This window comes from Rhea pennata, chromosome 16 (assembly GCF_028389875.1).
Source record: "Rhea pennata isolate bPtePen1 chromosome 16, bPtePen1.pri, whole genome shotgun sequence".
Lineage (NCBI taxonomy): Eukaryota > Metazoa > Chordata > Aves > Rheiformes > Rheidae > Rhea > Rhea pennata.
The window spans coordinates 5,494,631-5,506,844 of NC_084678.1; positions in this window are offsets into that span (position 1 = coordinate 5,494,631).

Consider the following 12,214-nt stretch of genomic DNA (forward strand, 5'->3'; position numbering starts at 1 on the left):
TACAGTGGCTAGTAAGAAGGAGCAAAATAATGATAGTTATTCTAGAAGAGAGTCGCACAGGAAAATGTGTGTGTTTCTCCTCCAGCTGTCTGCTTCCTGATATTTTAGCATCACAGGTGGGGCTCAGGATAAGCATTTGGAGATGCTCCACAACGAGCAACCCATCCTCAGGAGCTCGCCACCTCTAGCTGTGACACACACCTCGCCTGAGCTGGAGTCTCTGCTTTCCACCAGCAATTGTGCTGTGCAGCACATGAAAAGCAGAGCACTGCAGGTACTGTAACCTCTTTCCCTGCGTATTCATATGGCCAAAATGCTACGCGACCCCTAGCACCAAAACCAAAAACAAACCAAACAAAAAAACTAAGGAAAGGAAGGTCAAATATTTACAAGTTCCAGACCTGAGGTTAGGAAAGGAAAACAAATAAGATGTTCCTATGAACTCTATTGGTAGAGAAAGTCCATATTCACTCTTTTTGAAAGCTGTGGCAAAAAATCCTTACAATTTTTCCAGTGTATCAGCTTGCCTGTTTGAAAAGCGGGAACACTTATTTTATCCACGCATCACAGGGAAGTATCATTTGTCTGTTAAATATTTTGATCTTTACCTTTAAATCACTGTGTGCCCTCACTCCCCCCCCCCCATGCATCCTAATCTACTCCCATTGCAAGAAACGGGAGAATTTCTACTGCTTTGAGTGGGCGTTGGACCAGGCTCATCATGAATTTATGACCTTGTCTCTTTTCTGCATTTCAGGATTCTATGTTTAAAAATTGGCTTATTTTCTAGCCTGCTAATGTTTTCAATTACGTGAAGCCCAATTCAGCGTCTCTACCTGACTGCGAGACAGCAGGAGTTGGCTTTTTGTGTTCTGTGACCTAGAGCTGACTCCATTTGCTGCCTATCTGACTAACTAGTGAGGCAGAAAATGCACACAATACAGCGCAATTAATGGCAGCGACTGAAAAACACACCGGATCCCAGCGGAGGGGAAGAAATTAGGCTCTTGCACAATGGAGGAGTTAGTTTGTTGATGATGTTTTTCTGTTTACAAAATCTTAAAGGGCAGGAAGGTAAGCTGGGCTTAGTGGGAAACCCTGTCTATTTACTTTTCCCCAAAATTAGCTTAATTTTTGTAAAACTGAAGGTGATCATGCTAAAATTCACAGCAGCTGTGTGGCACTGCGGAGTGCCAGGAGAGGCGAAGGGTTCCTCTGGCCTTGGACAATCTGCCTCTCTTGGCAAATGGGGCAAAGCGTTTAAATCCACGTGAAGAGAAAAACGCTCGTCAGGAGGCTTTTTTGCTAATCCTGTATACTGATATAACACCATTACCCCACGCTGGGGTCGGCTAAGCATATATCTTGATAACCCCCAGCGGTGGCAATCCCGGCTCTGCTCTGCCCTGCCGGGTTACACGCGTGCCACCGACCCTCAGCCGGGTGCGGGAGGCGACGAAGGCGACCGCTGCCTCCAGCCCGCGCCGTGCCGGCACCGCACGGAGACCGCTCCGGCGAAGGCTCACACCGGGAACGCCTCGGGTCGCAGGAAATACCGACAGCAGGTGAACGAATGCGGTGTTTTTCGCTGCCTGATCTTATTTGTTATGGGGTCCAAGGTGCCTTCAGGTACTGGCCGAGAGCCGGTAGGAGCAGCATGACAACGCTCACGTGAAAATGAGAGAGTGAACGAGGCCTGAAGTACCAAAACGAGGTGAACAAGAGGAAAGAGTAGACATACGGAAGTATCTCAAGATGTCATCTTTATAAATCAGGAATATTGCACTGGCATTATTGCTTACACCTTACAGTTCAGGAGGTTTTATATTGCTTATGAGGACCAATCCCTGCTCTCCAGATGCCCGTGGGACAGGGATGGCCCGTACTCATCTTTTCCCAAACATTTGCTGCCACAGTGAAATATTCGTTTGAGATTTATATTTCATTTTACCTCCCTGTGCTGGGAGGCTGCCGAATCTCCCATCCTCTCCCGTGCTGGAGGTTTCCATTGCTGGCACATCCCCACATGCCACCGCCCTCATGCACCGCAGCAGTGTCTCAGCACAGCGCGTGGCATTTCGAGGTGACACAAAACATGCACAGGGCTGCGAACTTTCAGCCTGTCTCAGCTTGGGCAAACGTTGACTTTTCAGAACAACATTTCCCATGACAGATGCCCGGTACAAACAAAATCATTCCAGAGGGGAAGCCAGCATGAACTGCCCAAGGGCGTTGTGCCTGGGAGGAAGGCAGGGTATGATGAGGAAGAAGATAAGGAAGATACAAAACTCTTTTCAGTTGTCCCATGTGACAGGACAAGAGGCAACGGGCAGAAATTGAAGCACGGGAAGTTCTGCCTGAATATGAGGAATTTCTTCACTGTGAGGGTGACAGAGCACTGGCACAGGTTGCCCAGAGAGGTTGTGGAGTCTCCTTCTCTGGAGATCTTCAAGGCCCGCCTGGACGCAACCCTGTCTAACATGTTCTAGGAGACCCTGCTTGAGCAGGGAGGTTGGACTAGATGATCTCCAGAGGCCCGTTCCAACCTTACAGATTCTATGATTCTATGGGGAAGAAGTCAGAGAACAAGGAAAATGGGACAAGTAATGAATTTACCTGTTTCTGTAATGTCTGCAAAACCCCCTAGTAAAACACCTTCTTGTTTCACCTGTGTTTACACAGTGAACTATAACACATTGGACAACCAGTAGCTACTCCTTCAGTCCAAGTGTCTGGTGAACCTACAGTTTCCAACCCTGCTAGCAAACAAACTACAAGTCAGTATAATTTTCCTTCTAAAGGCAGGAAACTACACACAAACTATACTCAGATAACTCTGTGACCGTTGGAGAATGAAGTATTCAGGAGGCCAAAAGTACTGGAGTTAAGCTCATCCTTGCAGATTTAATTCAGCATCTTTATGTAGCTCCAGAAGTCAGCGTCCCAGCCAACGCACTTACCCTTCATGGGCCCTGCTTCATTCCACATGTGGCCTGGATAACACGCAATGTAAGAATAAATTGCAACTTTTCTTTTCTTTTTTCTTTTTCTTTCTTTTTTTTTCTTTTTTTTTTTTTTGCCACAAGCCTCGTTTATTGTGCAGTGGCAAGACAATATTCAATAGTCTGAATGTCAGAGTATTTGTTTTCACCCAGGTCATTTTTAATGGCTTTTATAGCAATTGGCTGTATATTCTATAGCAATATAGAAATTCCAGCACCAACAGATTTATCTGCATGTAAGCAGAACACGGCAGTGTTTTCCCAATTTCATTTATGAAACATGGCAAAAAAACCAAAGAGCACCAGTACTGACCACAGGTGACTTAGGTGTTACGTTTCACATCACATAAAAACTCACATAAAAAGTAAATACAGAGGGAAAGACAGCATGCTATCACATACCTGATTTTGTGAATTTTATGTGATACCTTTTGCAAATATCTTTTTTATTTTTCCTCTCTGATAAAAAGACAGTAAAACACTCAGCACTGTGCATAGGCCAGAGTCTGTGATGGGCAGAAATATGCGGCTTGTCCTGTTGGGATTTGCCTATTTTGGCAGATTTTCCACCTTCCTCTTTATAGGCACCATGGAAAGTTTTGAAAATATTGCTAGTTAGGTAATTTATTATTTGTTTTAGTTCAAAAAAGATTTCAGAAATTCCAGTTTCCCCACAGATCACTGCTGCTTTCTGCGCTTTTCCACTCTCTAACACAGGGATTTCTCGCTGGATCCAAGTGGCAATAAAAGGCCTCGGGAGAGCTGGCAAATGGATTCTAAATTGGTGTTTAAAAGCTTTCTTTTTTTTCTCCAAAATGGGAAAGGCTAATGAGTTATAATTCATTGGAAGGTCAGCTACCTGAATAAAAAGGGATTTTTTTATTACTATAAAGTCATCTGGTTTGGAGACTAGTATATTTATTTATTTATGCATATCCTGACCAAAAAGCATTTGATTAAGGGTGTACTTTATTACTCAAGAAATAGAAATTATATGGATTACTCCTGAGCAATTTTTACTTGGAAGCATTCAAAAACAAGGAGAGATGGAATAGAATAAACACACTATTAGCTAAAAGCCAAGGGTATGTGGGCATTTCTACTAGCACTGTAGAAAGACTGTGTCTGCCCGTGGTCTGGGTTTGCAAATGTCACATTATTATCCAGCTCAGTTAAGATTCTGCTGCTAACGATGCCAGTAAAAATCAGCGTGTAAGGGACCACCAGACTGAAGGCAGTTTGGGGGACAGAAGCAAGAGAAGAGCTGTTAATTGCTGCATTCTTGATGAAGCAAATTATTTGCTTTTCTTGCTGTTCTGCCCCAAAATAAAAAAAAATAGTGCTACTACCATTACGAATTGCACAGCTCTGTTCGATTGCACTCCAGCCAGGGGAAAATAAGCATTTCACTGGTTTCTTCTTACCAGTGTGGACAGAGTTGTTCCTCATCATCCTTAGCCCCATCCTTCATAGAAAAGACTCCAGAAGTCAAGAGAAACTTTCCCAGTTTCAGGAACTAGAAAGAATACACTTCCACCTTCCTCAAGAAGGAACCAGGCTGGCGATGGGAGGCAAAGGAAGAGGGAAAAGTTCTCCTGTTGGTGCTATGAGAAAGCCTATGCTACAGCACAGCTTTGGGGCCATGGAGCATGAGACAGGCATGGAGGACACCTTCCTGGAGGGAAAAGCACTAATATCCTCAATAAAGTACTAGTAGCAGCAGATAAAAGCATAGACCCAAGGGGAAGATCACAACTCATTCTGGAACCCATCAATCCCTACCAAAGCTCCCTTCCATCCCAAGGTCTGTGCAGGGCACCAAAGCTTGGGTCCTGCCTCGGCCTCTCCTCTCTGCTCCTGCAGGGACCGTCCAGTCAGGGTGGGCAGCTTGCAGGGCACCCAGCTCCCGCATGCCGCAGCTCCTTTCCAGGAGAGCAGGGTGAGCCCAAGGGGTTGTCCTCCACCCATCGTCCATGTGGGCGGGTGTCAGTGCGCCAGTGCCTGCTGCTGCCCCACAGCGGGTATGGATGCTGCTGTCCGTCATCCACCTCCTTACCTATATGGAAGGAACCAAGCAGAGAAAAACCCGAACTAGAAGCCTCAGGAGTGAGATTTATTGCTTGGCTAATAGTATCCTACCCTTCCCAATGACCACAGCGAAGAAAGAGAGGGCTGAGTGGCTTTATCTTTATTCAGCGCCGCCGGCCTTCTGGGACACTTGAACATGATTGCATCATTTTCGGTGTCAGCCTTGATAACACACTGATTGTGTTTCCTCTTTTTTCGATGGCCGAGAACTCCCCTGGCAGCCCGGCCGCTCCGTCTGAGTCGGCTGCCTCACCGCACCAGCCAGCGCGCTTCCCTCTGGCTTCCTGCTGCAGCACATTAACACCACAAATTAACATTGTAATTGCCTTTTAACTATTTATCAATGTGGAAAATGGGAAAGGAAGGGAAGAAAAAAAAAAAAAGAAAGACAGACCACAGGCAACAACCCAAGAGAAAGCTTAGCAAGGCAGGTCTCAGTCTGTACCTCCCTTTATTTCTATTTATAGCTAGCCATCAAGAATGCTAATGAACAGCCAACAGCAGGGTATGGCAAATGCCTTGCTTCTGCGCAGAAAAAGCATTGAGTTAAATATACCCAGCTTACCCACAAAATCAGCTATGACCTCTACCAAAATTAAGGGGAGTCTACGAGCAGCTGCAGTGGCTTTCAGTTAGCCTACACGCAGGAGCAGCAGAGCTACTGCGAGGGTATGTGTGTTCAGCATATGTAAAGCAAGCATGTGACGATAAAATAGGGCAGACTCAAACAGAATACCCAGTGTCAGTGACTCAGATTTAATCAATTATTTTGGCAAAGAACAATTCACTGCAGTTTATAAACTGATTCATCTTGGGGATAAAAGCCTTTTTTTATCCAGATAACTGCAGAACGCATCTGCCACCAATTTCTCCAGAGCAATTGCGTCAGGAGCAGCGTTTGCTGTAACTCTCCCTCACATGCAGTTGGTTGTTATGGCATTTTCACAAATATGCAGCAGTTTTTAAAGGGGATTTGGACTGGGTCCTCACATAACCTATATACTTAATCAGATCATCCAATTAAATATTACAGTTTAAATGGAAAGTCTGCTATTCCCTCAAGCATGGCTCGAAAACCTTTCATGTCTTGTCCTCTTGCTTCAGACATACAAGCAGCACTGTATTCTGCATCTATTTTTAGATATCTAGACATTCGTAAAGCACCCATCACTTTAATTTCTATGTGTCAATACCTTTGTCCTTAATCAAATTACAGCCGTCAGAAATGTCACATTAATCCATAAAGTCAGAGAGTAGATAAGAATGAGGATTGTGGCTTTATATTTTCTGATTGTGAGCAAATACAGCATGAAAAAGCCACTGTAGACTATGAGCTCTTTGTAGAGATAAGAAAATCCAAAGAGGGAAACCTCAGCACAAGGTGCAGTGGGCTTCCCAGACCTGTGCACCACGAAATGCCCCATGCATCTTGCAGAAGAAAGACCATGGAGGCAGGATAGCCTCTGGGATTCCCTAAGACTTCTCTCACAGTCACAATGATGAGATGTTATGTGACAGATTCCGTTCTTTGGGTGCTTTTACTCATCACAGTTAACATACAGAGGCTCTGCTGCTGCTCTACCAGCCAGCAGGATGGCAGCCAGGGCAGCACGTGTGCAGGGCAGTGAACCCCAGCTGAACCAGGGCGCTCCACGTTCATCTTTGTTCAGCAAGGATGTATTGCGAGGGAAATGTCCTTTTTCAGGCCCAAAGCACTGTATTTAGTAGTGGCCCAGAGAGATTTTGGCAGTGGCAGGTTGTTGCAGAGCTCTACTGTGAACGTCACTGCCAACCGGGGTGTCCATCAGCCACCAACCCCGTGAGAACCGTCACGCTGCTGGCCGCTTCATCCCACCGTCCCTGTGTCGGTAGACATACTGTCTTGCCATGGGCTTATCATTTCATCCAGTGTCTCCAAATCTATCTTAGGAATGACTGAAAGGGGTTACAAACTACTCCTGGGAGGAGGACGCAGGGGGTTATAGTGCTTCCTTCCCCGCTCTGGAGACCAGCGCAGCACTGCAGTTGAGTTCCCACAAACACCGATGTTGCGACATGGGGTTTTACTAAGGACAAATCAAGGAAAGGGATAAATTCAATCCAGACCAAACACGCAGAGCAGAGTAGCTCACTGACCATACAGGCTGTGCAATACCAAGGCTTTCCCTAGCTGAGCTTCCTCTGGAAGGTGATAGCAAGGCTTAACTGGGCTCCCCTCGTGAACCATCCAGGACACGACTGGAGGTCTCCACCATGAACACCTGACATTCAGAGCCTGGTGCTTTCTGTAAATCCAGTCCTTCCATGGTGTCCAGACTTGGACATATTTGGAAATGTTGGTAAGAAGACCCAGAAATGTACTCGGCAGTCAGGCACTGGTTGCAGCACAACCATATAAATAGAGCTGATTGCCTGGGTATGCTGCTACGGAGTAAAACAAATGGTTCCCTGGCCGCTTTTTCCCACTCCCTGCTGTTAAAAACAATCTAAGATTAATTTAGTTAATTAAACTATCACCTGCTCTGCTTCTTCTCTTGTCCGTATCACCATATAGCCCCTGGTAAAACAGGTGAGAGCCACTCTGCCCATGCATTTTTTTTTCTTTTTTTTTTCTCTCGGGCATCCCCCAATTTGTGTGTTTTCCTTTCCTCCACGGTGCAATTGGATGGAAAGGGGGACGTTTTGTAGTCATTAAATTTTCATTTTATTTTGAAACAGACGTGCTGCCGTTTCAAACGCTCCCCGGCGAGAAGGGGAAAAGCGGCGGTCCGGGGAAAAGAGAGAGAGAAGGAGGCGGGGGCCGGCGGCGAGAGGGGCGGCATCTCCCGCCGAGCCCCGAGGAGCGGCGGCGGCAGCGGCGCGGGGAGGTCTGGCTTCCCGCCAGCCTGCGCCGCTCTCTGAAAAATAGCGGCGCTAATAACCTCAATTACAGCCCAGGCTCTCTGGGGGGAAAAGATGATGCCTTTGTTTATCTGAATCCCAACGTGAAAGCAAAGGTTGTTTTCTGTCCGCAGGGGCGTACGTTGTACAGGCAGCAGAGAAATAAGCAGTCCACGTAAGGGAGAGAAAGGGCAACCGTAATTTTTTTTTTCCCCAAATCCACCTTAGATGCTGGCAGCTTTAAGGTTCAGTAGATTCAGGCTCCTTTAAGCTCCTGATCATTTTAATTTGTCTGTCAGAAGAAAACACGTTGCCTGAAAGGCGACTGCAAGTATTTTGGTGCTCTGCCTGCCCCAGGCTCGGCTCCCGGGCCCTCACTGCAAAAATGGGTCTTCTGGCTTTTTAAAGAAGGTTGGAGCTATTCTGTATTAATGTGTGGGGCCTGGTTATCAAAATATTTGTTTTCTAGATATATTACTTACACAGAGATGTTTGGAAGAAATGGGCAGAAAGAAAAAAAAACAGTTCAGCAGAGCCATATCTCAGGGAATATCTGAGACTTAATCAACGGTATTGGACTTCTTGCAATTTTCCACTTCAGTCACCAAGCTAAAACTACATGTGGATGCGATTGGGAAGACTCCTGAAAACACAAAGGGAATCTGGAAGGATCCATTGGATAAACTGCTGCCTTTTTCATCAGACAAATTATGCAGGGGCCAGAAAAATAGAAGACGTGCAGAAGTGAGGTCTGTCTACATCACCATGAAAAAAAAAAAAAACTACAATAGACCTCACAGAAGACGACTGCTATTATAAAATCCTGTGTCACATTTTAAGCACTGTTCCTGCTGATGAAATGAGCAGTGCTTCTGTTTCCGCTTGGTTTACCTCTGTGTGTCACTGGACACGGAGCCCTGCAGGCTCTGCAATTCAGACAGATCTGCCAGATGGTCCATAAAGATGGGCCCACACTGTAGTTTTTATGGCGGTGGCTTCCTTTGCCACAGCTTCACTTTCTTTTTATATGAGACACCGTATAAATAAGACTTCTAAGGTATATAAATTCCCTTACGGAGTAGAGGCAATCAGTCAGCACTTACGACATATCACAAGTCAAGATATGCACCATATATACACAGATGAGAAACAAAAGTCAAGATATGCACTGTACACATACAGATGAGAAACAAAAATCTTGCTCATCTACAGGGGAATAAATCTGAAAAGATTTCTAATAATTCCCAGTTCCCACTCGCCAGATACAGTGAGGAGCGTATATACCTGCAGATGCAGGTATATACACAGCTTCTTCCCGGCATAAGTCAACAGAAACATACAGTGCAGCATATTTTTGGCAGCTTAACATGCAAAGGGTTATGGAACATGTTACCCACGTGCATTAGATCACATCTACACAAATTGACCAAAATCTGTCACTCCTCGCAGAAAACAAGTATACCGAGGTTATGTTGTCAGTGTGTTTTGTCTACGGAAAAAACAGAATCTAACAAGCAATATAACAGCTCAAGCTAGATATCCCTGCCTCAAATCTCTTCTTGGCTAAGAAAGCTGTGCAATTTAACCTTTGCCTGATTTTACACATGACTGGCTCTTAAAAAAATTACAGCAAAAGAATTGTGAAAAAAAAGGAGCAAGGAGTTATTGTAGCTTTGACCTTGCTTGCTTGCATTAAGTAACAAGACATGAAAGCGTAGAAGCTGGGGTCCAGCACAGCCACTAAACCTCACCTTGGGTAGACACTGATTTTTACTAGCCATAAAGGCACATTGGAAACATCCTGGGAAGCAGCTGCACCGGACCAATACGAGAAGGTAGGTGCCATTGCCTCACCTTCCTGCAGAAATGAACACTACCCAGCCCTAGGTCCTGACTACATGGCTCGGCGCTGCATTTCACACGGTGCCTGGCGTCCTCATAGCCAAGCACGAGGACTTACAGCTGGAGGTTGCGCCTGCATGTATTGCCTGATTTTTCAGTTGACCTTCACGGAAACATCAAACAGACACCTGGATTTATCAGACAAACCCTCCCTAGACACCTTCTCCCAACCCAGGACCCAAGCCCTCTTCAGCATTCACAGAATGTCCGGCAGGAACATTTGCCATTTCTACTGCTTTCGGCATGGTGATGACAAGCGTAATATTAATGGCCAAGCAGCAGAAGAAACGGAATGATGAGCGGCAGCAGAAAGGGTAAAAGACAAGCTGAGTTTTTTTGGTTTTTTTTTTTTTTTTTCTCCTGAGTTACTGAACTGAAACTTTTGAGTTGGCTTAAACGCAGGGTCAGTTTATAGGCAATCCAAGGAAACGTCAAGGCTGACACAGGCATGGAGAGTAGTGCTTCTGGCACATGTTAGCTACTCCAAAATAGCTATGCAGGTGATAGGCCAAATAAGAATTTTGACTATATTCCTGCAGAAGATACAATTCTCACCAAAGTACCTTTAGTCTTGCCCTTTGTTGAGGAATCACCCCTTGCTGAGAAAGAGCTGACCAAAGCCTGGAAAACTATGTCCCCCCATAACTCTGAATTTAAATCGTTCTGCCTTAAAAATCAAGTTGAGCTGAATGTCAATGAAATGACTCTATGAGCATATTAAAACTCTGCTTCATTTTTTTTTAAGCTTAGGGAAATTACAGACAGTAAAGGATTTTTTTTTCTATAAGACGAGGAGAAAAGAAATAAGAGGGAGCAATGTGGCTGCTGTTGATGTTTCTCAGAGATCTGTGGCTTGGGGTTGATTAGCAATTGACAGTGTCATTTCTGTGTCAGGAAAGATAAGCCAGGAGCAGAACACTGCAGGCAACTGATAGCAGCAATTCCCAGATCAAGGCTTGGGGGTCTCGAGATGGGGAGCATCTTAGGAAAGATTTCCTGGAGAAAATGCCTTGTGCCACCAAAGTGGCCTGAAATTTGTGAAAGGTGCTTTAAGACTACTAAATAAAAACGCTTTGTAAAAGTTTTGTCATCACCTCTACAGAAAACAATTATGTTTTAAACGGAAAGCAGTATTTTAAGTTCAAAAAATTAATTTTCAAATTTAATTTATGTTTGCCAAATAACAGCAGCAGCAACAATTGCTTTAGTGTGAAGTTTTAAAGTAAAATTAGGTAATTTATTTGTACATTCACAGTATTTTCTTTGCATGCAAGACTACTAGTGATTAGACTCCAGTAAGGCATCTCCTTTCTGGCCCTTTCAGGGTTCAGTGCATGGCACCCCGAAGTACCCAAGTCACCCAGGGGAAGTAAGGAATCACCTTGACCTGTTGCAAGCGAGGTATCACCATTTCCTTAGGGGGCCAGAGTACAGGCAGATGGTCACCAGATAAGTATGGTCAGGCCCCTATATCTTTTTGAGTTTCTTTCAAAGGGATTTGTACGTGTTATTTTATTACAGTCTATAGAATTCAACAAGTTTTGATGCCCCTTTGTACACTCCCACAAAGATTGTATAATTGGAACAGACCAAAAGATGCAAAAGAAATATTATTAACCTATTTTATACACAGTATCAGAGATGCTGAGAGAGTCAGTGACACATTCAAGGCTGTAACTCATTTACGATAAAACGAAACAAACTCATAACTCCTCCGTGTCAGACCTACCCCTGAGGCTCTCTGCCCCCTTGCTCTGTGGCCCCTTTCTACTGGGCCCAAGATACGGAGAAGCTCATGGTATCCTGGAGCTATTTCCAGATTAGGTTTCTTTCTCTTCCTTTGCCTTGGTATTTTTGAGCTTTTCAAGGAAAGAAGCAGTGCCAAAAATACTCCAGAACTAGCTCCAGAGCAGAGGCCCCAACCCAGTGTCACAGACCTGCAAACCAGGGTAACTCAGAGAGGGAGGACCAGCCGCAGGACGTGCAGCTCTCCTCCTGGGCACCACCAGCAAAGAGACCAGGGCAGGAACCCAAGCAGCTTCTCTGTCCTGCAAAGTGCTACAAAACCTTAATCATCAATGAAAACCACGGGACAGAGAGTTTTCAAGCACCAAGCAGGACCAATTTCCCCCAGCAAGCTGGACACTGGAGGAGCTTTGCACTTTAGGCAGAGCACCAAGCCCATTTCTGTGTAATAACCTTATGATTTAGATATCTAGCCTAGGCCAATGAGGGAACAGCAGCAGCAATCACTGCATTTTCACCCATCCAACCTCGCATAGAAACCCTTCTGTAATTCCCCTTTCCTAGCACATTATCTTTAATCACAGGCATAATAGAGA